The sequence below is a fragment of the Mustelus asterias genome, chromosome 13 (genome assembly GCF_964213995.1).
Source record: "Mustelus asterias chromosome 13, sMusAst1.hap1.1, whole genome shotgun sequence".
Classification (NCBI taxonomy): Eukaryota; Metazoa; Chordata; class Chondrichthyes; order Carcharhiniformes; family Triakidae; genus Mustelus; species Mustelus asterias.
Genome location: NC_135813.1, coordinates 39,850,049 through 39,873,626, shown reverse-complemented (window position 1 = coordinate 39,873,626; position 23,578 = coordinate 39,850,049).

Sequence of the window (23,578 nt, the reverse complement as noted above, 5' to 3'; positions counted from 1 at the left end):
CTTCACAGAAGGTTGGCTGGGTTGATTCATTGGATGAAGGAATTGTGTTATGAGGAATGATTGAGCAGGTTGGGCCCTTATTCATTGGAGTTTTTAAAAATGAGAGGCAATCTCTTTGAAACATATAAGACCCGAAGGAGTGCTTGATGGATGCTAAAAGAATATCGTCAATCGTGGACTATCTAGAACCGGTGGGCACGGTTTAAAAATAATCAGTCTCCCATGTAAGACAGAGATGGGGTGGAATTTCTTCCCTCAGGAGTTTGTTAGTTTTTGGAATTCTCAGCCAGAGAGAGCAGTGGGGACTGGACAACTGCATTTATTCAAGGCTGTGTTGGACAGATTTTTGATCTATAAGGGATTCATAATGGCGGTGTGGAGGCATCGGGTGGGGGGAACGGGGGTGGGGAAAAGAGAAACAGACACAATTGTAGACAGGAAAGTGGAGTTATGGTCACCATCAAATCAGCCATGACTTTATTGAATGGTAGAAAAATCTTAAGGAGCCAAATGGCCTACTCCCATTCATATTTCTTACATTCTTATTAAGCAGCTGAAGATGGTTGACTTTAGGGCACTGCCTTGAGGAACTCCAGCAGTGATCTACTGGTGCTGAAATGATTGGCCTCCAACCATCGCAGCTATCTTCCAGATCTTTCCTACTAAATCCCACTGACTTCAATACCACCTGGCCTCTTTGATGCCACACTCAAGTCGAATGTTGTCTTAATGTCAAGGACAGTCGCTCTCTCCGAATCTCTGTAATTCAACTCCTCTGTCCAAATTTGTTGAAAAGTTGGAATGAAGTGCGGAATTGAGTGGCCCTAGGGCGGCATGGTCGCACAGTGGTTAGCACTGCTCCCTCACAGCACCAGGGACCCGGGTTCGATTCCCGGCTTGGGTCACTGTCTGTGCAGAGTTTGCACATTCTCCCTGAATCTGCGTGGGCTTCCTCTGAGTGCTCTGCTTTCCTCCCACAGTCGGAAAGTCATGCGGGTTCGGAGGATTGACCATGCTAAATTACCCCATAGTGTCAGGGAGACTAGCTAGGGTAAATATATGGGATTATGGGATAGGGCCGGGGTGGGATTGTGGTTGGTGCAGACTCGATGGGCTGAATGGCCTCCTTCTGCACTGTATGATCCTATGATTCTAGCAGAACCCCGAATGAACATCACTGAACAGGTTATTGCTGAGGAATTGCAATTTTCCACAGGAAAATTGGAACATATCTTCACCTCACAGTAAGGAAGGAGGACATTTGGACCTTCACATTCCCTGTTTCTCATCTCTCACATCCATTGATGGCCACATGTTTGTGGTTGAATAACTTAAAGCAGACCAGCTGCTATTGCGTCGAGGAATATTGATGTTGCAAATCAGCATACCTAATTCATAGAATCCCTATAGTGCAGAAGGAGGCTATTCGGCCCATCGAGTCTGCACCAACCACAATCCCACCCAAGCCCTATCCCCATAACCCCATTCATTTACCCTAGCTAGTCCCCATGACATTAAGGGGCAATTTAGCATGGCCAATCCACCTAACCAGCACATCTTTGGACTGTGCGAGGAAACCAGAGCATGTAGAGAAAGCCCATGCAGACACAGGGAGAATGTGCAAATTCCACACAGAGAGTGACCCAAGCCAGGAATTGAACCCAGGTTCCTGGTGCTGTGAGGCAGCAGTGCTAACCACTGTGCCACTGTGCCGCCCCTGACAGAGAAAAACAGTTTTGCTATTACTATACAGGCTGTGTCGTTTTACAATGGGTGTGGAGGGGGAGAGAATATGAGCAGTCTCCAGCCTTCAGTCTATTACACTTCACTATATTTTAATCCTTTTTTTGCAATAGCTTTTCATTTTGTTTTACGGGGGAAGCTGTAGATTTGAGGATAATCAGATTATAATTCACAGAATGTGCTCTGGAAGTATCTAAAGTTCATCCTCTGTGTTGCTATGATCCTATAATGTCATTGAAATTGTAACAAATACTGCAATGTGTGTCCTAATCTGTGAAGACATGACTGAATTTTTCAGCTTGCATAACAAAGGGACGCAATGGGCTCTCGAGAATCGAAATGCTTACTCGGGTTACTGACCTCCCTGGTTTGTTCTGGTTTGTTCCAGACACTATGGCCAGGAACAATCCACAGGGTTGTTGAACCTCCTTGAAGACTCCGGCAATTCCTTCAATCAGAGTTTGCAAAGCAAACAGGCTGCATGAGCCAAATCTGCGGTAAAGAAAAGGAACAAAGAAATGTTGGTGCCTGAAAGGTGAACCACCCCCACCCCTCCCCAGGTATTAGGTGTCGATCCCCATTTAATTGGATCTGCCCTCTGGTGTGGGCAGGGGTTGAACCCCTGCTCAGTAATTGGTTGATCATCAGGTGGATGAGGCAAGTGTGTTCACCATAACGGGGGCTTAGTCAGCCATCCCACATCTGGAGCAAGAGGGAAGTTATTGGCCTCTCAAAACCCAAGTCCATGTCCGATTACTTTATTCTCTCCATCTCCCAGCAACTACCCAGAAGGAACAAAAACAGCTCGACCAGTATTCTTAATTCCCCACTTTACTGTTCTTTCTTTCTGGGTAAAGAAACTGCAACACCCGGAGGAAACCCACACAGACATGGGGAGAACGAGCAGACTCTGCACAGACAGTGACCCAAGCTGGGAATCGAACCCAGGTCCCTTGCACTGGGAGGCAGCAGTGCTAACCACTGTGCCACCATGCCACCTGATTATTATGGAAAAGGACAAGGATGTGCCGGAAGTCAAATTTCTAAACTGGGGGAAGGCTGATTTTAATGGGATCAGATATGATTGGACCAGAGTGCACTGGGAGCAGAAACTTTTAGGTAAACCTGTGACAGAACAGTGAGACACATTCAAGAAAGAAATAGGGAGAGTACAGGGTCAATATGTTCCAATAAAAATAAAAGGTGGAACCAACAAATCCAATGAACCCTGATTTTGAGGGATATACAATATTGGATAAAGAGAAGAAAAGAAGACTTATGGCAAACATCAAGGGCTCAAAACAGTAAAAGCCCAAGAGGAGTATAGAATGCGTAAAAGGGAACTTAGAAAAAAAATTAGGAGAGCAAAAAAGGGACAGGAAAGGATACTGGAAGGTAGAATAAGGAAAATCCTAAATTGTTTTATAAGAACATTATGGGTGAAAGGATAACTAGGGACCACAGTGGTAATTTGTTTGCAGAGCAGGAGGACATAGATAAGGTTCTACATTAATACTTTGTTTTGGTGTTCACTAAGTGAGAGAGACAATATGGGTATAGAAATTAAGGAGCAGGATTATGGGGGCAGCATGGTGGCAAAGTGGTTAGCACTGCTACCTCACAGCGCCAGGGACCCGGGTTTGATTCCCGGCTTGGGTCACTGTCTGTGTGGAGTTTGCACGTTCCCCCCGTGTCTGCGTGGGTTTCCTTCGGGTGCTCTGGTTTCCTCAAACAGCCTGAAAGACTGGTTGGGTGCATTGACCCGAACAGGCACCGGAGTGTGACAACCAGGGGAATTTCACAGTAATTTCATTGTGGTGTTAATGTGAGCCTTGTGACTAAGAAATAAACTTTCCTAACTTTACTTTAACTATTAAAGAAATTAACATATAGAGTGAGGAGGTTCCGAGTGGTCTGGCAGGTTTCATTGCAGTGTGCCCAGTGGCATCCCACAGGGATCAGTGTTGGGCCGCTTGCTGTTTGTTGTTTATATAAATGATTTAGACTTGAATGTAGGAGGGTTGGTCAGTCGGTTCACAGATGATACAGAATGGTGGTGGTAAATGGTGAGGAGGATAGCCTTAGATTACAGGAAGGTATAGATGGGCTGGTCAAATGAGCTAATCAGTGGCAAATGGAATTCAATCTGGATAAGTGTGAGGTGATTCACTTGGGCAGGACAAACATGGCAAGGGAATACATGACGAATGGCAGAACCCTAGGAAACACCAAGGATCAGAGGGATCTTGGTGCGCATGTACACTGGTCCCTTACGGTAGCAGGACAGGTGGATAAAGTGGTTAAGAAGGCAAATGGTATACTTGCCTTCATTAGCCAAGGCATAGAGTTTAAGAACAGGGAGGTTATTCTGGAATTATATAAAGCATTGGTTAGGCCATAGCTAGAGTATTGTGAGCAGTTCTGGAATCCACATTATTATTCCACAAGTAGAGACCAGACGTGATGGCCACGCCAGGGACCATTGAAGCCCTCGCGTGGTCGGGGGCATGGCTGGACAGTATACATCTGGCAGTGACCACCTAGCATATTGGCAGTGCCAGTTGGGCACTGACAGGTGGATACAGCCAGTGTACCAGGGCAGTGCCATGGGGGTGAAGCCTTTCTGGGGGTCATGAAGGGCGGGTTATTATGGGTAGGGTTATGATAGGGCAGTTATGATGTGGTGATTTTGAAGGGGTGGTCGAGAAGGGGGGCACGGAGGGGACACAAACGGATGGAGCATGGAGGGGGCATGAAAGGTTGGGGCATGAAAGGAGAATGAAGGAGTGGGGCATGAAAGACGACTATGTAGGAGGTAATGAAAGTGGACTTATTGGGAGGGCCTCAATGTCCTGATGCCAGCGATCCATATCAGGGAGAGGGTGGGGAAACATGTCACTGCCGATGGGTGGGTCCCAATGTCCATAGGGAGAAGGGGGAGGGCAGGGGTTTTCCAGTGCACTGGGAGATGGGGGTGCCCTTTCAAAACGGCACCTGATCTCTTTGCAGCCGGGCTCACTGCCCCCCCCCCCCCCCCCCCCCCCCCAGAACCAGCACGCAAAGCACCTCTCTCCCAATAAATGACTTAAGTGTGGAACGATTGCAGTCCGGTCGGTGCCGGACAGGCCCGGATTGCTCCGGTTTTCTCACCCTTATGGCACTTAGGCTGGATTTTCCAGCTGTTCACACCGACGGGATTCTCTGATCCAACTGCAGTGAACGGAGATTTGGCTGAGCGCCAAACTCTCCGTCCTTGCTTGGGGTGTGAACTGCTGGAAAATTCCAGCCTTAGTCATTTTTTGGGAAAATTCTACCCCATGTATTTCCAGAGTGTAACTACTTACTACTTACCAAATCGACAAATGAAAGAGCTGCGATCTCTTGTTAATGATTCTCGTGTTTATTCTGGAATTATATAAAGCATTGGTTAGGCCATAGCTAGATTATTGTGAGCAGTTCTGGAATACTCATTATTATTCCACAAGTAGAGACCAGACGTGATGGCCACGCCAGGGACCATTGAAGCCCTCGCGTGGTCGGGGGCATGGCTGGACAGTATACATCTGACAGTATACATCAAGTCAGCACACACCCTTACGGCAATCAGGGTGGCAGCTCTCTGAGCACTTATCTGACATCAACTCAGTTTAGGATTCAAATGTTATTTTAAATTGTACACTGCCTTCTGACCTCTTCAATTAAGCTTTCCGGTTTCTAACTCCTCATTTTATTGCTTTTGCAATAAATAAGTTGATTATTGAATAATTTAGCAGGACACTTAAGGGATAAGTTAAACTACTTGCCTCAGACCAATAACTGCTTGGAGCAAGTGTGGTGAACCATTATTGGTTCCCACCAGGTAGTGCTGAGCCATGGTCTGGCCAGTACTATGAGTCTGTATATATGTTACTGTTGGGGTTAGGGTTGGGCTGTTCTACCTGTTAATATAGTCCTTCTGGTACACCCCAGTTGGCTCCGCCTCCTGGGAGAGGTATAAAGGTCACTGCTCTGCCTGGTGACCCTTTAGTCTGGGATCGTATACTGTATATGGTAGCTCTGTTATTGTTGGCAATAAAAGCCTTTATTTCCCGAGTACATCCAGCCTCTCGTGTGTTATATCGCGCATCAGCAAGCAAACAGCCCCAGGTTACAATGCTGGGCTATGCATCACTCTAACATCAAGGAAAGCTGAACTTTGTTCATCGACACAAGCTCTCATATGTAGGCACCAGCCATAAAATGCTGGTTAGTGAAAAACTGATAATTGGGTTTTATTAATATATCCAACTGGAGTTCAAAACATTTCATTCTGTCAGATGTTTAGGGATATTTTAAGGTGATTGAAGACCTACTGTACCAATGGTGAACTGTGTAGCATGATTATGGGCAGCACGGTGGTACAGTGGTTAGCACTGTCTCACAGCGCCAGGGACCCAAGTTCAATTCTGTCCTCGGGTGGCTGTGTGGGGTTTGTACATTCTCCCCGCATCTGTGTGGGTTTCCTCCCACACTCCAAAGATGTGTGGGTTAGGTGGATTGGCCATGCTAAATTGGCCCTCAGTGGCAGGGTTACGGAGATAGGGCCTGGGTGGGGTTGTTGTCGGTTTAGGTTCAATGGGCTGAATGGCTTCCTCCTGCACTGTAGGGATTCTTTATGATTATCTGGATTTTAGTTCTTCAGCTCCAAATCACGTTATTTATAAAATAAATAAGTACGTTTAGAAACAGATTTGCCAATATGGATGACATTCCCCATTTAACTCGTACTAACTTGCAGTTTATAGGAAGTTGCTGTGCACTTAAAAGGATGGGCTGGGTTTTACTGAGCCCCCTGGGCACAGGCTAGGAGGAAGGAAGGTTGTTAGGATGGAGAAAGAAGGCATCTGGAAGGAAGCCAATTAAGTACCCAAATAAGGGCTGTCTCCTGCTCCCTGCCAGCATTTTTTTGGTGGGTTGTCACTGAGGGGGACTGCCAGGTAAACACTAATAATCTCCCATCAAGTAACTGGGTCTGAGAGTGGGAGACCTCCATTAAGACTACTTCACAGTCCAGGAAGAGGAGCTCTGACTGCACCGCTACTGGGATGCCAACACTCTTATCAAGGCCAGCATCTCTGGGAGGTGGGTCACCATCCACAAGTGGCTGACAGTACCAACAATGGCCTCTTACTTGGCTGTTGCCACTGGTAAGATGTCCAGGATTGCACCGTGTGCTTGGACATAAACAACACCATAGCTCCATTGGACTGACCTGCCGGATTCTGTGTGCTGTCATCTCTATGCCATTCTTTGTAACCCATTGATCTATGCAGAATTCTCTGGGATTTGTGTGTTAAAATTCCTGTGTTGGTGATACCAAAGTCCTCATCGTTTTCAGGAGTTTAGATCTTCACAGATTTGAGCTTCCTTACAAGATAAATGGTGGCAAGGCAGAGGAACCCAGCATGGGAATCCTTTACCCAGAGTTCTCAATGGCTCCGGCAAGACCTAAGCCAGAATCTTTTGAATGGTGGGGTTTCCCTTTCTTCCATCCAAGGAGTCAGAGGCAAAGATATCCCCACCAATACTGCCTGCTTCTCTTTAGTGCTCCAAAGGGTTTTGATTGACTGGAGGTGGGACTTGTATCCCTCACTCGGGAGAGCGTTCTGTCACGTAGGGGTACCAGCCTAGGTCTTGCCTGTCCCTTGTAAAATTGCGGAGAGGTTGGGGTGGATGGGAGCCCATCTGAGAAATTTCATGTTCACCCCCCACCTACAAATACACTGGCAGGTGTAACATTCTACCCTGGTGTAGTTGTGTTGGCCGGAGGTGTACTGGTCTGCCTTCCAGATGGGTGTACATGGGTCTCACCAGCATTATCCAAGGAAAGTGAGCAGACTGGAGCCTCGAAGAAGTGATAATTTTATTTTGGAAAAAACTCCTCACTCAGACAACCAATTGAACAATGGTTGGAATCTGAGATGGGAGGAGGAGTGGGTGATATGAGTTAGTCATCTCTATGCTTCTCACGGTTCATGATGGAGTCACCCGTAAACAGACAGGCAAATGCCAGAAATACATCTGGAATGATGCATTCACTCATGTGCTATATTCAAATGAGCTAATCTCCCACTGATCCTGAAAACTCCCACAGGGGGAGCACTGCTAGGTCCTGTTCAATGGGGAGGTAATAACCTAATGGCATTATCAGTAGATTATTAATCCAGAAACTCAGCTAATGTTCTGGGGATCCGGGTGCGAATCCCGCCACGGCAGATGGCGGAATTTGAATTCAATAGAAATCATTGTCGGAAAAACCCATCTGGTTCACTAATGTCCTTTAGGGAAGGAAATCTGCCATCCTTACATGTTCTGGCCTACATGTGACTCCAGACCCACAGCAATGTGTTGATTCTCACCTAGGGCAATAAATGCTGGCTAGCCACACCTAAGTCCCACAACTGAATAAAGCTGCCAACATCTCAATCCAAGTGTTGTACTTTATGCCTCGGAGATATGGAGAGATGTTACACTCCAGGTTATATGTCTGAGCAGGAGTTTTATTCAACACTTTAAAATGTCTGCTCCCATGCTTCTGGCTGCTTGTCTACAGTTTACCTTCTCTTTCTCAGTCACCACACCCAGGCTTAACTAATCACAGTTAGAAGTCTCACAACATCAGTTTAAAGTCCAACAGGTTTATTTGGTGTCACGAGCTTTTGGAGTGCTGCTCCTTCATCATGAAGCACTTCGAAAGCTCATGATTCCAAATAAACCTGTTGGACTTTCACCTGGTGTTGTGAGACTTCTTACTGTGCTTACCCCAGTCCAACGCCAGCATCTCAATATCATAACTAATCACACACAGTGCAGAGGACAGTCACATAATCAAATGCCAAGTGATTGATTACCTGAACACTACGCCAAGGTCCTTTGCAGCCATGGTGTCAATCAAAAGTTCAATGATTCACCTCACTATCAGAAGGTAAAAGCGGATGAGAAAAATCTCACCAAAACTCATCCTTGTTGCAAAGTTTAGATGCAGCATCCAGCTGTCACTGAAGTGAGTTTGGTACTTCAGAAGAACATTCAAGTGCTTTCTATTCTCTCCAAGCAGAGGAACATTCTAAACTCATTCTTACATTAGCCTCCCACCAGTTTCTATCAGTGCTCCATTCTATTCTCAGGTTTTGCTTAATTCAGTGCAGTGGATCCACATTGTCCATATTGCTGTATAATATACCTGAAGGGTACGCCCACAGTTGCTCCATATTGCATGCTGTATAATATGCCTGAAGGGTTCGCCAACAGTTGCTTCTAAACAGTTTGATCAAAAGTACCTAACCTAACATGTTAACTGGATTCCTATCTTCACAATTGTTGCCTGGCCTGTTGAGTGTTTTCAGTATTTTCCACTTTTATCCCTTTTTGTTTAATGTTCTTCAGCTTGTTAAAATGCATGAAATCTTGGAATCCCTACAGTGCAGAAAGAGTTCTTTTGACCCATCAAGTCTGCACTGACTCTCTGGTAGAGTATCTTATCCAGGCCCTCTCCCCTGCCCTATCCCCATACATTTATCGTGGCTAATCCATTATGGGACACTAAGGGGCAATATGGCTTTACTTGATTATAATAGATCACAAAGCACAGAACATACCATCTGACTTTAAAAATAGTGACCGCACAAAAAATAGTTAATCAGAAATAATTTAAAAGAGAAATGAAAGGTAAAATATGTGAAGGTATTTGTAAAAGTTCTTGCCAATTTGAGCATTTTATACTTTTGTACCTCTTTGACAAACTTACAACTTATACTTTAAAGAGGTTTATTAAAAGATAGTTGAAATGGGATTGTTTCAATTCTATTGTTTTAAAGCAACCTCTCTCAAGTTTTGAAAACTTCCTTCTGCTTCCAAGAAAGCTTTGGCAGAGATTCTGGTTGTAAGACTCTCTTCCTGGTCTAAAAGTTCTTGCTTCTACTTTGTGATACACCTTTATTAAACCACTAAGTGTAATGACTTCAATGAGGCCCATGAGGTTGGCCTCTAGAAGTATGAGCTCCCTGATTGAGGTTCCATAATTGCCTTGGTCCCATAATTCCCCATGAGCTCCCTTAGTGTCCCATAATTGCCTGCCCAATCAGGGAGCCTCACCTACATATAAATATGGGAGTGTCAGGTCCACTGGGGCTCTTGATTCTGACTTTGTACCTGAAGCACTCGAGGGGGTGAATTTTACCGTCCCGCTTGCCCCAGGAATCGGAGCGGGCGAGGAAAGGTCCGTTGATCTTGAGTGGGATTTTTTGGTTTCAGGGCGAGCGCAGCCAGAAAATCCTGCCCTAAGAGTAGAGTTGAGTTTGTAAGTAAAGGGAATCTGGTGAAGGGACACCAGCTTCGGAGCAGTTATTTCACTAAGCTCATGATAGTACATGTTGCTTAGCTTCTCTGTGAGCTGGAGTCCATTCTTGTAGTCATTGGGCTGATAAGCCCTCTGTGCATGAGTTCAGAGTGGTTGACCAAATCAGTCCCATCACTGCAGAAAAGGAGTTTTTGTGGGATCTTCCTCTTTTTGCTATAGTTCTGTGCCATATAAGGTAAAACCTGCTTTTTGTCCATTTAATTGGTTTTTCATTACTTAACCGTCTACCACCATACTTTCTCCAGATGTCTCGCGGTTAGGTCTCCTTTCAATGTCGCATTTGAGAGACCAAAGCCAGTTTGGCTTCGCTTCAATATCTTCAACATTATCAATCTCGAAAGCTGGGAGAGGGAGACACATTTATTGTCCCTTAACAAGGTACAGTCTGTTTATCTTCCCTGCAATGAGCAGTGCAGGGAAAAGGTGTTGAAGTAGAACATCAGCCGTGATCTCAATGAATGGCAGAGCAAGCTCGAAGGGCTAAATAGCCAACTCCCATTTTTATATCTTGTGTTCACTCCCTTAGGTTAAGCCATATTGCAGAAGGTGCGAATTCTAGCAAGGTTTATTTTTTACATTAATCATCCTGCTTTGCATCTTGAAGACCATCGTTCAGCTGAGTACCGTTCGTTAAATTTCTTCAATCCGGGTACTTCTTTCGCCTTGATTTTCCATGTTACCAGCATGAGACAGACTCCGCACAAAGGATTACACTACAACTAGTCTACATTCCTTAAAGTATAAATAAAGAAAGAACAGTTACATCATTAAAAAGTTAATAATTAAAATGTTAAAAGCTGAATTAATACGCTGGCTAACAATGTCAGTGTCAGCAACTATGGGAAAAATTTATCAGATCTCTAACATTAGTGTCACAAGTAGGCTTACATTCACACTGCAATGAAGTTACTGTGAAAATCCCCTAGTCGCCACACTCCGGCACCTGTTCGGGTACACTGAGGGAGAATTTTAGCATCGCCAATGCACCCAACCAGCTCATCTTCCAGACTGTGGGAGGAAACCAGAGCACCGGGAAGAAACCCACGCAGACAACGTGCTCCGCACAGACAGAATCGAACCAGGAATCAAGCCAGGAATCGAACCCGGCTCCCCAGGTGTGTGAGGCAGCAGTGCTAACCACTGTGCCACCGTGTGGCTCTATATGATTAACATAGTGAAGGAATATGATAACTCAACAAGATAAAGCTGTCAATGAATGGTAATATATTCTTGTCGGTCAAAAGGTAAAGAATTATCTCCTGATCCTGGATAAGCGTGAACCCATTGAAGGCAATCTCTAAATCCTCTGAATGTCATATACTGCAGACCCAGAGATCTTTTTTGTTTCTTCCTTACAATCACTTTAATAACTGGAGGCAATCTGTCTGATGTTGTACCAGGATCGGCTGGGGCTTTTGCAGGTTTCTTTCCACCAATTACTCATCATTTGATACTTCTTGTCCTATTATCACCCACAAAATACTTTTTATTTTATTTATACAAAAAGGCACTTGACGGTGAGGGTGAATTTAACCTAAGCCACCTGCCAGGATTGATTATGATGCAGGGTAAAGTCAAAGGGAGTGCACAACAGGCATTTGATTTCATTCTGCTACTTTCTCATATGGGCGAGTCAGATTAAAATGACTCCTGTTCTTTTGCATTGTTTGCGGAGTGATTTGGGGAATATTCACAGTTCTGTGCGCAGTTTAATAGCTTCACACTCTCACGTTGCCGCAGGAGATTTATTGGGGTAGAAGGGAACGGGCAACGGATTGCAATGAAATCATCCTGCATTATCTGTCAATGGTCAGCGAGAGCAGATGCCGTGGCATTGCTGTAGGTTATACACTGTTGAGTAAAGGCTTAGCAATTCTTCATACATTTGCCTTGGCTGTGTCCACTTGTATCTCCTGTACTTGTATAAAGTATTACAGAAACAGAGAGAGGCCATTCATCCCATTGTGCCTCTGTCAGCCTCTTGAAAAAGACATCAAATGATTTTTAGTCTGCCTATTCTTTGGCTAAAGCACAGTATTTTTTAAAATTCATTTATGGGATGTGCCCATCCCTAACTGCCCTCCATATCGGAGTAAGAGTCAACAACATTGTTGTGGGTCTGGAGTCGCATGTAGGCCAGACCAGGTAAGGACGGCAGGTTTCCTTCCCTAAAAAACATTAGTGAACCAGATGGGTTTTTCCAACAATCGATAATAGTTTCATGGTCATCGTTAGTTTTTTATTGAATTTAAATTTCACCATCTGCCGTGGTGAGATTTGAACCTTGGACCCCAGATCTCTGGATTACTCGTCCCGTAACACTACGCCACTGTCTCCCTGCCTTCCTTTTTCAAGTATATATCTGTTATGAAAGTTGCTCCCACCCTTTCGGACTCTAAATTCCAGATCCAAGCAACTTTCTATATTAAAAATAGTCTCATCTTCTGCCTTTGCTTGTATGCTATGTATGTGTGAAATGAGTCAACCTCACAGCTTGGCAAGTGAATTTTTGGTTTGTGCATGATTGACTTTAATCCTTGTCAAGGTCCACTATTCTGGGACCAACATATTGGATGGCAGGTTTGCCCTCCATCATTAAATGATAAGGATTGATTTAGTTTGTTGTCTTTGCTCTGCTGTTCACCAGACAGTTACCTTTTCATCACAAGTAGGCAGTGAAGAGCCACAGACTGATCTCTAGCATCAAACTATTCACATGGAGAACAGAGGATAGAAAAATGTGGGATTTTTAATTTACATATACACGGGTAGAGCTTAGGAAAGGTAAATCTTCAACAATCCTTCAAATTAAACAGTAATAGTAGATGCTGCCAGTCAGGTTCAAACTAGCAGGAAACAAATTTAATATTTGATTTGATTAGACATATTTTATCACATGTATTAACATACAGTGAAAAGTATTGTTTCTTGCGCTATACAGACAAAGCATACCGTTCTTCGAGAAGGAAAGGAGAGAGTGCAGAATGTAGTGTTACAGTCATAGCTAGGGTGTAGAGAAAGGTCAACTTAATGTGAGGTAGGTCCATTTAAAAGCCGAATGGCAGCAGGGAAGAAGCTGAGTTCTTGAGTCGGTTGGAACATGTCTTCAGACTTTTGTATCTTTTTCCCGACGGAAGAAGGTGGAAGAGAGAATGTCCAGGGTGTGTGGGCTCCTTAATTATGCTGGCTGCTTTTCTGAAGCAGTGGGAAGTGTACACAGTCAAGGAGTGAGAGGCTGGTTTGAGTAATGGACTGGGCTTCATCCGCAGCCCTTTGTAGTTTCTTGAGGTCTTGGATAGAGCAGGAGTCATATCAGGCTGTGATACAACCAGAAAGAATGCTTTCTATGGTGCATCTGTAAAAATTGATGAGAGTTGTAGAGGACATGCTAAATTTCCTTTGTCTTCTAAGAAAGTAGACGCGTTGGTGGGATTTCTTAACTATTAGTGGTACAGAGTTATTTTTCTAATAGATCAGAATCAATATATGAAGCAGACTTCAGTTGGAATCTTCTGGCCCTCCCACCAGTGGAATCCTCTGGTCACCTCCACCTGCCCCCACCTCTGTAGGTTCCCTGGCGGTGTGGCTAGCCAGCAATGCAAGTGGCCAGTGACTTTGCAAGGACCAGAAGATCCCGTCAACTACCAATGGCAAGCCGCCTCCGTCACAGGAAAAGGTGTCGGGGTGACATGGAAGTTCCTGGCCCCCAAGTGAAACAACTGAGGCAAATAAGTCAAACATTCATGGAACAGTTGGAGACTGTGACGAGTGTTAAGTGATTGTAATGAGATGAATTGAGCAGGTTCCAGCTGGAAGCTTTCAGTTCCTCAGGGGCTGGGGCGGATAGGGGAGGAGATCCTTGAATTAATTGGGTACAGTGTGAAAATCACAATTAAATCAAAATCTATTCATTCTTTTGTTACAAATGCAGTAGTCTTTGCGATATTGCCTGCTGACAGTGGGTAATAGTGGACATTGCTTTGCAACTTGCAAGTGCTTTCCAACCAATTGTGAGTATTGCAATACCTTAGGGGCATTGTAATGTTGTTTGTTCACAGTAGGTTACACAGCTACACATGACTATTACCTGTGTGACAATGGCAGTAAAATACACCAAGCATAACTGAAATATATTGAATGAGTTACTAAACCTCTTGTATTTTCCTTATATAATAAGAAAGGGTAGTTATATCACCATAACAAGATAATCTTCCAAGGATTTTGAATCTCTCCAGCCTAACAAAAATTTCACATTGATATCTTATCTTTTGGATTTAGCAAGCAGTGTGTATCCCTTAAGAGAATGGATTGAACAGTTTCCATCAGTAGAATCTGCCTATATATTTAACTATACTTCATTCAAACTAAGTTAAAGATCATTAGCAATGCATCAACAAAGAGTTCCATTATCTACATGTTGTGTTAATTTCTTATATGCAAAATAAATTCATTGAGTAAGGTATTTGAACTTGAAAATACATTTCACTTATCCAAATGAAACTGAAATGTGTTCTGCCTGATCATTGGATCCCTACAGTGCAGAAGGAGGCCATTCGGCCCATTGAGTCTGCACCAACTCTCTGACAGAGTGTCTTACCCAGGTCCTCTCCCTACTCTATTGCCGTAACCCAGAACATTCATCATGGCTGATCCCCCTAAACTGCACATCTTTGGACACAAAAGGGGAAATTTAACATGGCCAATCCAACTAACCTGCCCATCCGCTGCAATCATATTGGACGGCACGGTGGCACAGTGGTTAGCACTGCTGCCTCACAGAGCCAGGGACCTGGGTACAATTCTGGCCTCGGGTCACTGTCTGTGTGGAGTTTGCATGTTCTCCCCGTGTCTGCGTGGGTTTCCTTCAGGTGTTCCGGTTTCCTCCCACAGTCCAAAGATATGTGGGTTAGGTTGATTGGCCATGCTAAATTGACCACAGTGTCAGGGGATTAGCAGGGTCAATATGTGGGTTCACGGGGATAGGGCCTGGGTGGGATTGTGGTCGGTGCAGACTCAATGGGCTGAATGGCCCCCTTCTGCACTGTAGGAATTCTTTGATTCTATCTTTGGACCTCGGGAGGAAACGCTAGCAGACATGGGAGAATGTATAAACTCCGTACAGTCACCCAAGGCTGGAATCGAACTTGGCACCCTGGCACTGCGAGGCAGCAATGCTAACCAATGTGCCGCTGCTAGATTGAAAGTATGGATACTAGCTTAAGGCTTCCAAAGTCAAAGCAGCTGCATGAGTTAGAAAGATTCATCTTATTTGCTTATTCTGCTTTCTGCTACAAGTCTTTCAGTAACAGTTAACAATTATTTGCTATTAGTTGCTGTGTCTCCAGGGAATTCAGCCTCACACTCTGTAACACTCTCCTTATTTGTCCATTTCCTTTACTTTATCTTTAAAATCACCCTAACATTGGCAAGATATTTCAGACATGGCTAGGAACAAAATGTATTTATTGATAAGCGAAACTTAGAGCAGGAGTTTGCAGCCCTTACATACTTACTACATGGCTTCATGATGATTCTGTCCAAGAGAAGACTCCACTCTCTGGAGTGATCACTCACTCTCAGTTTGATTTGATTTATTATTGTCACGTGTATTGGGATACGATGAAATGAATTGTTTCTTGTACGTTATACAGACAAATCTGTTAAATCATTTTCTGTCCCATATTCTCCCTCCCCTACCTTTATTCCATTATCAAATGTCTCATAATACTTCAGTTTACATTAAAGATGCTATTTAACTACCAAGCATTGCTGTTTCACTAAATATTATTTTGCTAATCTGTGCAAGAACATTTACAGTTTGACAGTGGTTGCAAAAGACAGCACCTTTGGCAGGGCAGCATTCTCTCAGCACCTGCAGTGTCAGCCTTGACCTTTGTAAGTGGGACTTGTGCCCAGACCCTTTTGACTCAGAGGTGCGTATGCTACTGACCAAGCCAAGCCATTTATGATTACATCACCACATATCCACCAGAAGCATAATGTTGTACCAACTTCATCTTTAAATCCAATATTGCTACTTTCCTTGGTTGAATGTGGGTGGCAGAATTTCCATATAGTGATCAAAGGGAACAGTAGTGACCCCAACTTTGGTCAAAGGGAATTCATACCAAGTATGGAGCAGTGGTGAATGTCCCCTCTGAGCAGCAGTGGAGACTATGATATCTTCCCACTTCATAGAACCATAGAAACCCTACAGTGCAGAAGGAGGCCATTCGGCCTATCGAGTCTGCACCGACAACAATCCCATCTAGGCCCGATCCCTGTAACCCCAGATATTTAACCCTCTACTCCCTCTAACCTACGCATCCTGGGACACTAAGGGGCAATTGAGCATGGCCAATGCACCAAACCCACATTACTTTGGACTGTGGGAGGAAACCCATGCAGACACGGGGAGAATGTGCAAACTCCACGCAGACAGTCACCCAAGCTGGGAATCAAACCCAGGTCTCTGGAGCTGTGAGGCAGTAGTGCTAACCATGGTGCCACCATGCCACCGTGGAGCTAAGAAAGATACTGTTATGTTAAAGCACCCTAGCATCGGCAAGATATTTCAGACATGGCTAGGAACAAAATGTATTTATTGATAAGCGAAACTTAGAACAGGAGTTTGCAGTCCTTACATACTTACTACATGGCTTCCTGTTCAAGAGAAGACTTCACTCTCTGGAGTGATCACTCACTCTCAGTTTGATTTGATTTGATTTATTATTGTCACATGTATTGGGATACAATGAAATGTATTGTTTCTTGTACACTATACAGACAAAGCATACCATTCATAGAGTACATCGGGGAGAAGGAAAGGAGAGGATGTAGAATATAGTGTTACAGTCATAGCTATGGTGTAGAGGAAGATAAACATAATATATGGAATGTCCATTCAAATGTCTGACGGCTGCAGGGAAGAAGCTGTTCTTGAGTTGGTTGGTACATGACCTCAGACCTTTGTACCTTTTTTCTGATGGAAGAATGTGGAAGAGAGAATGTCTGAGGTGCATAGAGTCCTTGATTATGCTGGCTGTTTTTCCGAGGCAGCAGGAAGTGTAGACGGAGTCAATGGATGGGAGGCTGTTTCTATTCGTCCCTCAAGTCAGATGACCCTCTTCTGCTGTACTGTCTTAAAGAGACGAGGCACCATGTACATAAGAACATAAGAAATAGGAGCAGGAGTAGGCCATCTAGCCCCTCGAGCCTGCCCCGCCATTCAATAAGATCATGGCTGATCTGACGTGGATCAGTACCACTTACCCGCCTGATCCCCATAACCCTTAATTCCCTTACCGATCAGGAATCCATCCATCCGCGCTTTAAACATATTCAGCGAGGTAGCCTCCACCACCTCAGTGGGCAGAGAATTCCAGAGATTCACCACCCTCTGGGAGAAGAAGTTCCTCCTCAACTTTGTCTTAAACCGACCCCCCTTTATTTTGAGGCTGTGTCCTCTAGTTTTAACTTCCTTACTAAGTGGAAAGAATCTCTCCGCCTCCACCCTATCCAGCCCCCGCATTATCTTATAAGTCTCCATAAGATCCCCCCTCATCCTTCTAAACTCCAACGAGTACAAACCCAATCTCCTCAGCCTCTCCTCATAATCCAAACCCCTCATCTCCGGTATCAACCTGGTGAACCTTCTCTGCACTCCCTCCAATGCCAATATATCCTTCCTCATATAAGGGGACCAATACTGCACACAGTATTCCAGCTGCGGCCTCACCAATGCCCTGTACAGGTGCATCAAGACATCCCTGCTTTTATATTCTATCCCCTTCGCAATATAGGCCAACATCCCATTTGCCTTCTTGATCACCTGTTGTACCTGCAGACTGGGCTTTTGCGTCTCATGCACAAGGACCCCCAGGTCCCTTTGCACGGTAGCATGTTTTAATTTGTTTCCATTGAGATAGTAATCCCATTTGTTATTATTTCCTCCAAAGTGTATAACCTCGCATTTCTCAACGTTGGGGTCTTTTAAGAGACTTCTGGATGAGTACATGGGATTTAATGGGATTGAGGGCTATAGATAGGCCTAGAGGTGGGGATGTGATCGGCGCAACTTGTGGGCCGAAGGGCCTGTTTGTGCTGTGGCTTTCTATGTTCTATGTTCTATGTTATGTTATACTCCATTTGCCATATCCTCGCCCACTCACTCAGCCTGTCCAAATCTCTCTGCAGATCTTCTCCGTCCTCCACACGATTCACTTTTCCACTTATCTTTGTGTCGTCTGCAAACTTCGTTACCCTACACTCCGTCCCCTCCTCCAGATCATCTATATAAATGGTAAATAGTTGCGGCCCGAGTACCGATCCCTGCGGCACGCCACTAGTTACCTTCCTCCAACCGGAAAAACACCCATTTATTCCGACTCTTTGCTTCCTGTCGGATAGCCAGTCCCCAATCCACTTTAACACACTACCCCCAACTCCGTGTGCCCTAATCTTCTTCAGTAGCCTTTTATGGGGCACCTTATCAAACGCCTTTTGGAAATCCAAAAACACCGCATCCACCGGTTCTCCTCCATCAACCGCCCTAGTCACATCTTCATAAAAATCCAACATGTTCGTCAAGCACGACTTTCCCCTCATGAATCCATGCTGCGTCTGATTGATCGAACCATTTCTATCCAGATGCCCTGCTATCTCCTCTTTAATAATGGATTCCAGCATTTTCCCTACTACAGACGTTAAGCTGACCGGCCTATAGTTACCCGCCTTTTGTCTCCTTCCTTTTTTAAACAGCGGCGTAACATTAGCCGTTTGCCAATCAACCGGCACTACCCCAGAATGCAACGAGTTTTGATAAATAATCACTAACGCATCCACTATTACCTCTGACATTTCTTTCAAACCCTGGGATGCATTCCATCCGGACCCGGGGACTTATCCACCTTCAGTCCCATTAGTCTACCCAGCACTGCCTCTCTGGTAACATTAATTGTATTAAGTATTTCTCCTGCTGCCAACCCTCTATCGTTAATATTTGGCAAACTATTTGTGTCCTCCACCGTGAAGACCGACACAAAAAACTTATTTAAAGACTCAGCCATATCCTCATTTCCCACTATTAACTCCCCCCTCTCGTCCTCCAAGGGTCCAACATTCACTCTAGCCACTCTATTCCTTTTTATATATTTATAAAAACTTTTACTATCATTTTTTATATTAATTGCTAGCCTCGCTTCATAGTCTATCCTTCCTTTCTTTATCGCTTTCTTAGTCTCTCTTTGTTGTTTCTTAAATTTTTCCCAATCACTTGTTTCTCCACTATTTTTGGCCACTCTGTACGCAGCTGTTTTTATTTTAATACTCTCCTTTATTTCCTTCGTTATCCACGGCTGGTTCTCCCTTTTCTTACAATCCTTGTTTTTGCTGGAATATATTTTTGCTGAGAACTGAAAAGGATCTCCTTAAAAATCCTCCACTGTTCCTCAGCTATCCTACCTGCCAGCCTGCTCTCCCAGTCTACCTTAGCCAATTCATCCCTCATCCTATCATATTTCCCTCTGTTCAAACAGAGGACACTGGTTTGGGACCAAACTTTCTCCTCTTCCATCTGAATCAGAAATTCGACCATATTGTGGTCACTAGACCCAAGAGGGTCCTTCACAATAAGATCCTTAATTCTACCTACCTCGTTACACAATACCAGATCCAAAATAGCTCGTTCCCTCGTCGGTTCCGTAACACAACAGGTACATTTTCCAAACAGTGGGAAATTAGGACCTGTAAAGAAGCAGAGTTTTGGGATCCGTGTACACAAACCATTGAAACCTAGTCGACGGGTACATAAAGCAATCAGAATACCGAATGGAGTGTTAGCTTTTATTTGAAGGGAGAGAGAATACAAGAAGGTGGAGATTATTCTATACAGTTGTGAAACACTCTGATTAGGCTGCAGCTGGAGTACTGGTTAACATTCAGTTCTGGACAGCACATCTTCAGAAGGATATATTGGCCGTGCAAAGGTGCAGCACAGACTCATCGGAATAATACACGGGCTTTGAGGGTTAAATTGTGAGGATATGTTAATAACTGTGGTTTATATTCCCTTGAGCCGAGAAAATTGTTGAAGTGGCTTTTGCAGAATTTAAGATACTGTAAAGGGTAAATGATCTCCTCTGGGGGAATCAAGAACGAGGATTCTCAAGCTCACAATTAAAGTGAAGCCATTACAAAGCAATCTACAGGAGCACTCTTTCACACAATGGGTTGTGGAAAACTGATATTATTTCTCCCATACGGCCCAGGATGCTGGGATAATTGGAGCTTTCAAAATCAATAGATGTTTGTTGGACGAGAGTGTCAAGGGATATGGAGCCCAGGCAGTTAAATGCAGCTCAGGAAGCGATCAGGGGGCAGCGCGGTGGCACAGTAGTTAGCTCTGCTGCCTCACAGTGCCAGGGACCCGGGTTCAATTCTAGCCTTGGGTCCCTGTCTGTATGGAGTTTGCACATTCTCCCCGTGTCTGTGTGGGTTTCCTCTGGGTGCCCCGATTTCCTCCCACAGTCCAAAGATGTGCGGGTTAGGTTTGATTGGCCATGCTAAATTGAACCTAGTTTCAGGGGGATTAATGTGGGGTTACAGGGATAGGCCCTGGGTGGGATTGTAGTCAGTACAGACTTGATGGGCCTTTTTCTGCACTGTAGGGATTCTATGGTTTCTAATCATGATCTAATTGAATGGTGGAGCAGAACTGATGGGCTGAATAGCCTACAGTTGGTCCAATGTGCCCAGCACTATTTTCAGAGTTGACTCTAGTATAACACCGTGTTTATTACTGTGTTTATCTTTCAAACGTGGATAGAGTTGTACTTTCTTCTCCTCTGCTTGTTTTGCTGAAAAGCAAGTTGCACATGGAGTTATTTTTCACACTCAAACAGCCAGCAGATGTGAAACACAAACTGCTGTGACCCAATGTAAATGACTTCTTCTAATTAGGAATAATTAGCACTAATTAAGACCTACAAAAATTGTAAAGAAATGAAACCATTGGGTATTGCTAATTAAGGATACTGTAGTCCCTGAGTGATAGGAAAACATTAATAAGTGCAGTCAACGTGACTGGTGAACAGTGTTTGCATAAGCAAACACTTTCAAGATCTCATTTATTTCCTCCATTTGGAATGTCTTGTGACTAATTTTCAGCACATAATGTTTATTAAATAGAAAGATTTTATTAAAGTCAAACCAATGGAGACCTTGAAGTAGCACAACTTTTCTTTAATTCTCAGCTGTACTTGTGAGCTCGGCAAAAGATGTGAACATTGTTTGATGCTTTCCACATAATATTAAAGTAGTTAGAACTGGCTCATGCTTACAAATTGAGGACTTAACATAGGAAAAGGGTTTGCCGTTTCGCCCCTTGAGCTTATTCCATCACCCTTTGATTTGTTTGGTGACCAAAGAATTGTCAATCTTAGCTTTAAAGTTAACAATTGATCTAACATCGACTTTCAAACTCCTACCAGCATTTCTGTGTTTTCTAATTTCATTCTGAAAGGTCGATTAATTTTTAAACAATACCCCCCAAGTCCGAGTGCGCCCAACCAACAGGAATAATTTCTGTCTAAATTATCTGTTCCCCTTAATCATCCCTTTACCATTTCTCCCTGTGTCTGCGTAAGTTTCCTCCAACAGCATAAAAATGTGCAGGGTAGGTGGATTGGTCATGCTAAATTGCCCCTTAGTGTCCCAAGATGTGTAGGTTAGATGGATTAGCCATGGTAAACGTATTGGGTTACAGGGATAGGGCAGGGGAGAGGTCTGAGTAAGAAATTCTGTCAGGGAGTTGGTGCAGACTCCATGGACCTCTTCTGCACCGTAGTGATTCTATGAAACCATCTAAGACCCAGAGAACTCTGATGAAGGGTCATCCTGACTCAAAATGTTGGCTCTATTCTCTCTCCCCTAATGCTGCCAGACCTGCTGAGTTTCTCTAGCATTTGCTGTTTTAAATGTCAGGGAGTGCATGCCGAGTTTGTATAATCTCTCCTCATAATTTAACCCTTAGGAGTCCAAACATAACTAAACCTGCACTGCGCTCCCTCCAAAGCCAATATATCCTTCCAAAAGTGTGGTGACCGGAACTACTCACAGTACTCTAGATGTGATCTAATCAGGACTCTGTATTCCTGAAGCATAACTCCTACCCTGTTGTATTTTATTCCTCAAAATATAAAGGCCAAAATTCTATTAGACATCTTGATTATTTTCTGCACCTGTCTCTGATATTATAGCAATCATGATACCTTTTCTTTTATTCATTCGCGGGACATGGGCGTCACTGGCTGGCCAGCATTTATTACCCATCCCTAGTCGCCCTTGTTCAGAGGGCAGTTGAAAGCCAATCACATTGCTGTGGCTCTGGAGTCACTTGTAGGCCAGACCAGGTGAGGACGGCAAATTCCCTTCCTTCAAGGACGTTAGTGAAACAGATGGGTTTTTCTGAGAATTGACAATAATTTCATGGTCATTGGTACATTCTTTCTTCCAGATTTTTTTTAAAAATTGAATTTAAATTCCACCATCTGCCATGGTGGAATTTAAACCCAGATCCCTAGAACCTTAGCTGAGTTTCTGGATTAACAGTCTAGCGATAATACCACTAGGCCATCACCTCCCCTTGACCTCCAAGTCTCTTTGGATTTCCACTGTTTCTAGCTTTTTCCATCTAGAAAGTAACCCCTTCTATCCTCTTTCAGGTCTGAGTGAATGATATCATATTTGTCTCCACTGAAGTCCACTTGCCATAGTTTACCCATTCACTTATCAATATCTCTGTCATTTTATGCTTTCTTCGACACTGCTCACAATGCCACCTATCCTTGTGTCATCAGCATCAGAAAAAGTGGTTTCCTATCTCATCATCGAGGTCATAATGGACATGATGAATAATTGAGACACCCAATATTGATACTAACGGGATATCAGCAGTCACGCTCTGCTAATTAGAGAACCTATCAGTTATCCCTACTCGCCATCTCCTGCAGTCCAGACAATTTCCAATGGTAACTTTGGTTTTGTCAGATTCATGTTGCATTCCATTGGGGGCAGGATTTTCTGGCCATTTCCACCTGCCGACAGCAACAACCCTCCACACCCACCCACCCCCCGCCCCCCCGCCCACCATGGGTCGCCTGGCAACAGAGGGTGTGAACAACAGGAGACCCCATTGACAGTGATGGGACCAGCAGATCAGGCTGTCTCTACCACCACCGAACACGCTGTGGGGATAGGCGGGGGAGTGGGGGGGATGAGGGTGGCAGAGGGGGATGTGACCCGAGGTTTTGTTTTCAATTTTAAGGAATCCTCACACAACAAAGCTTTCAACGGTAACTGACCATTGTTTGTTAAAGCCATTTGCCCCCTTTCGAAATTAGATTATAGCCCAGAGTATCACATGGCTGCATATAAGTT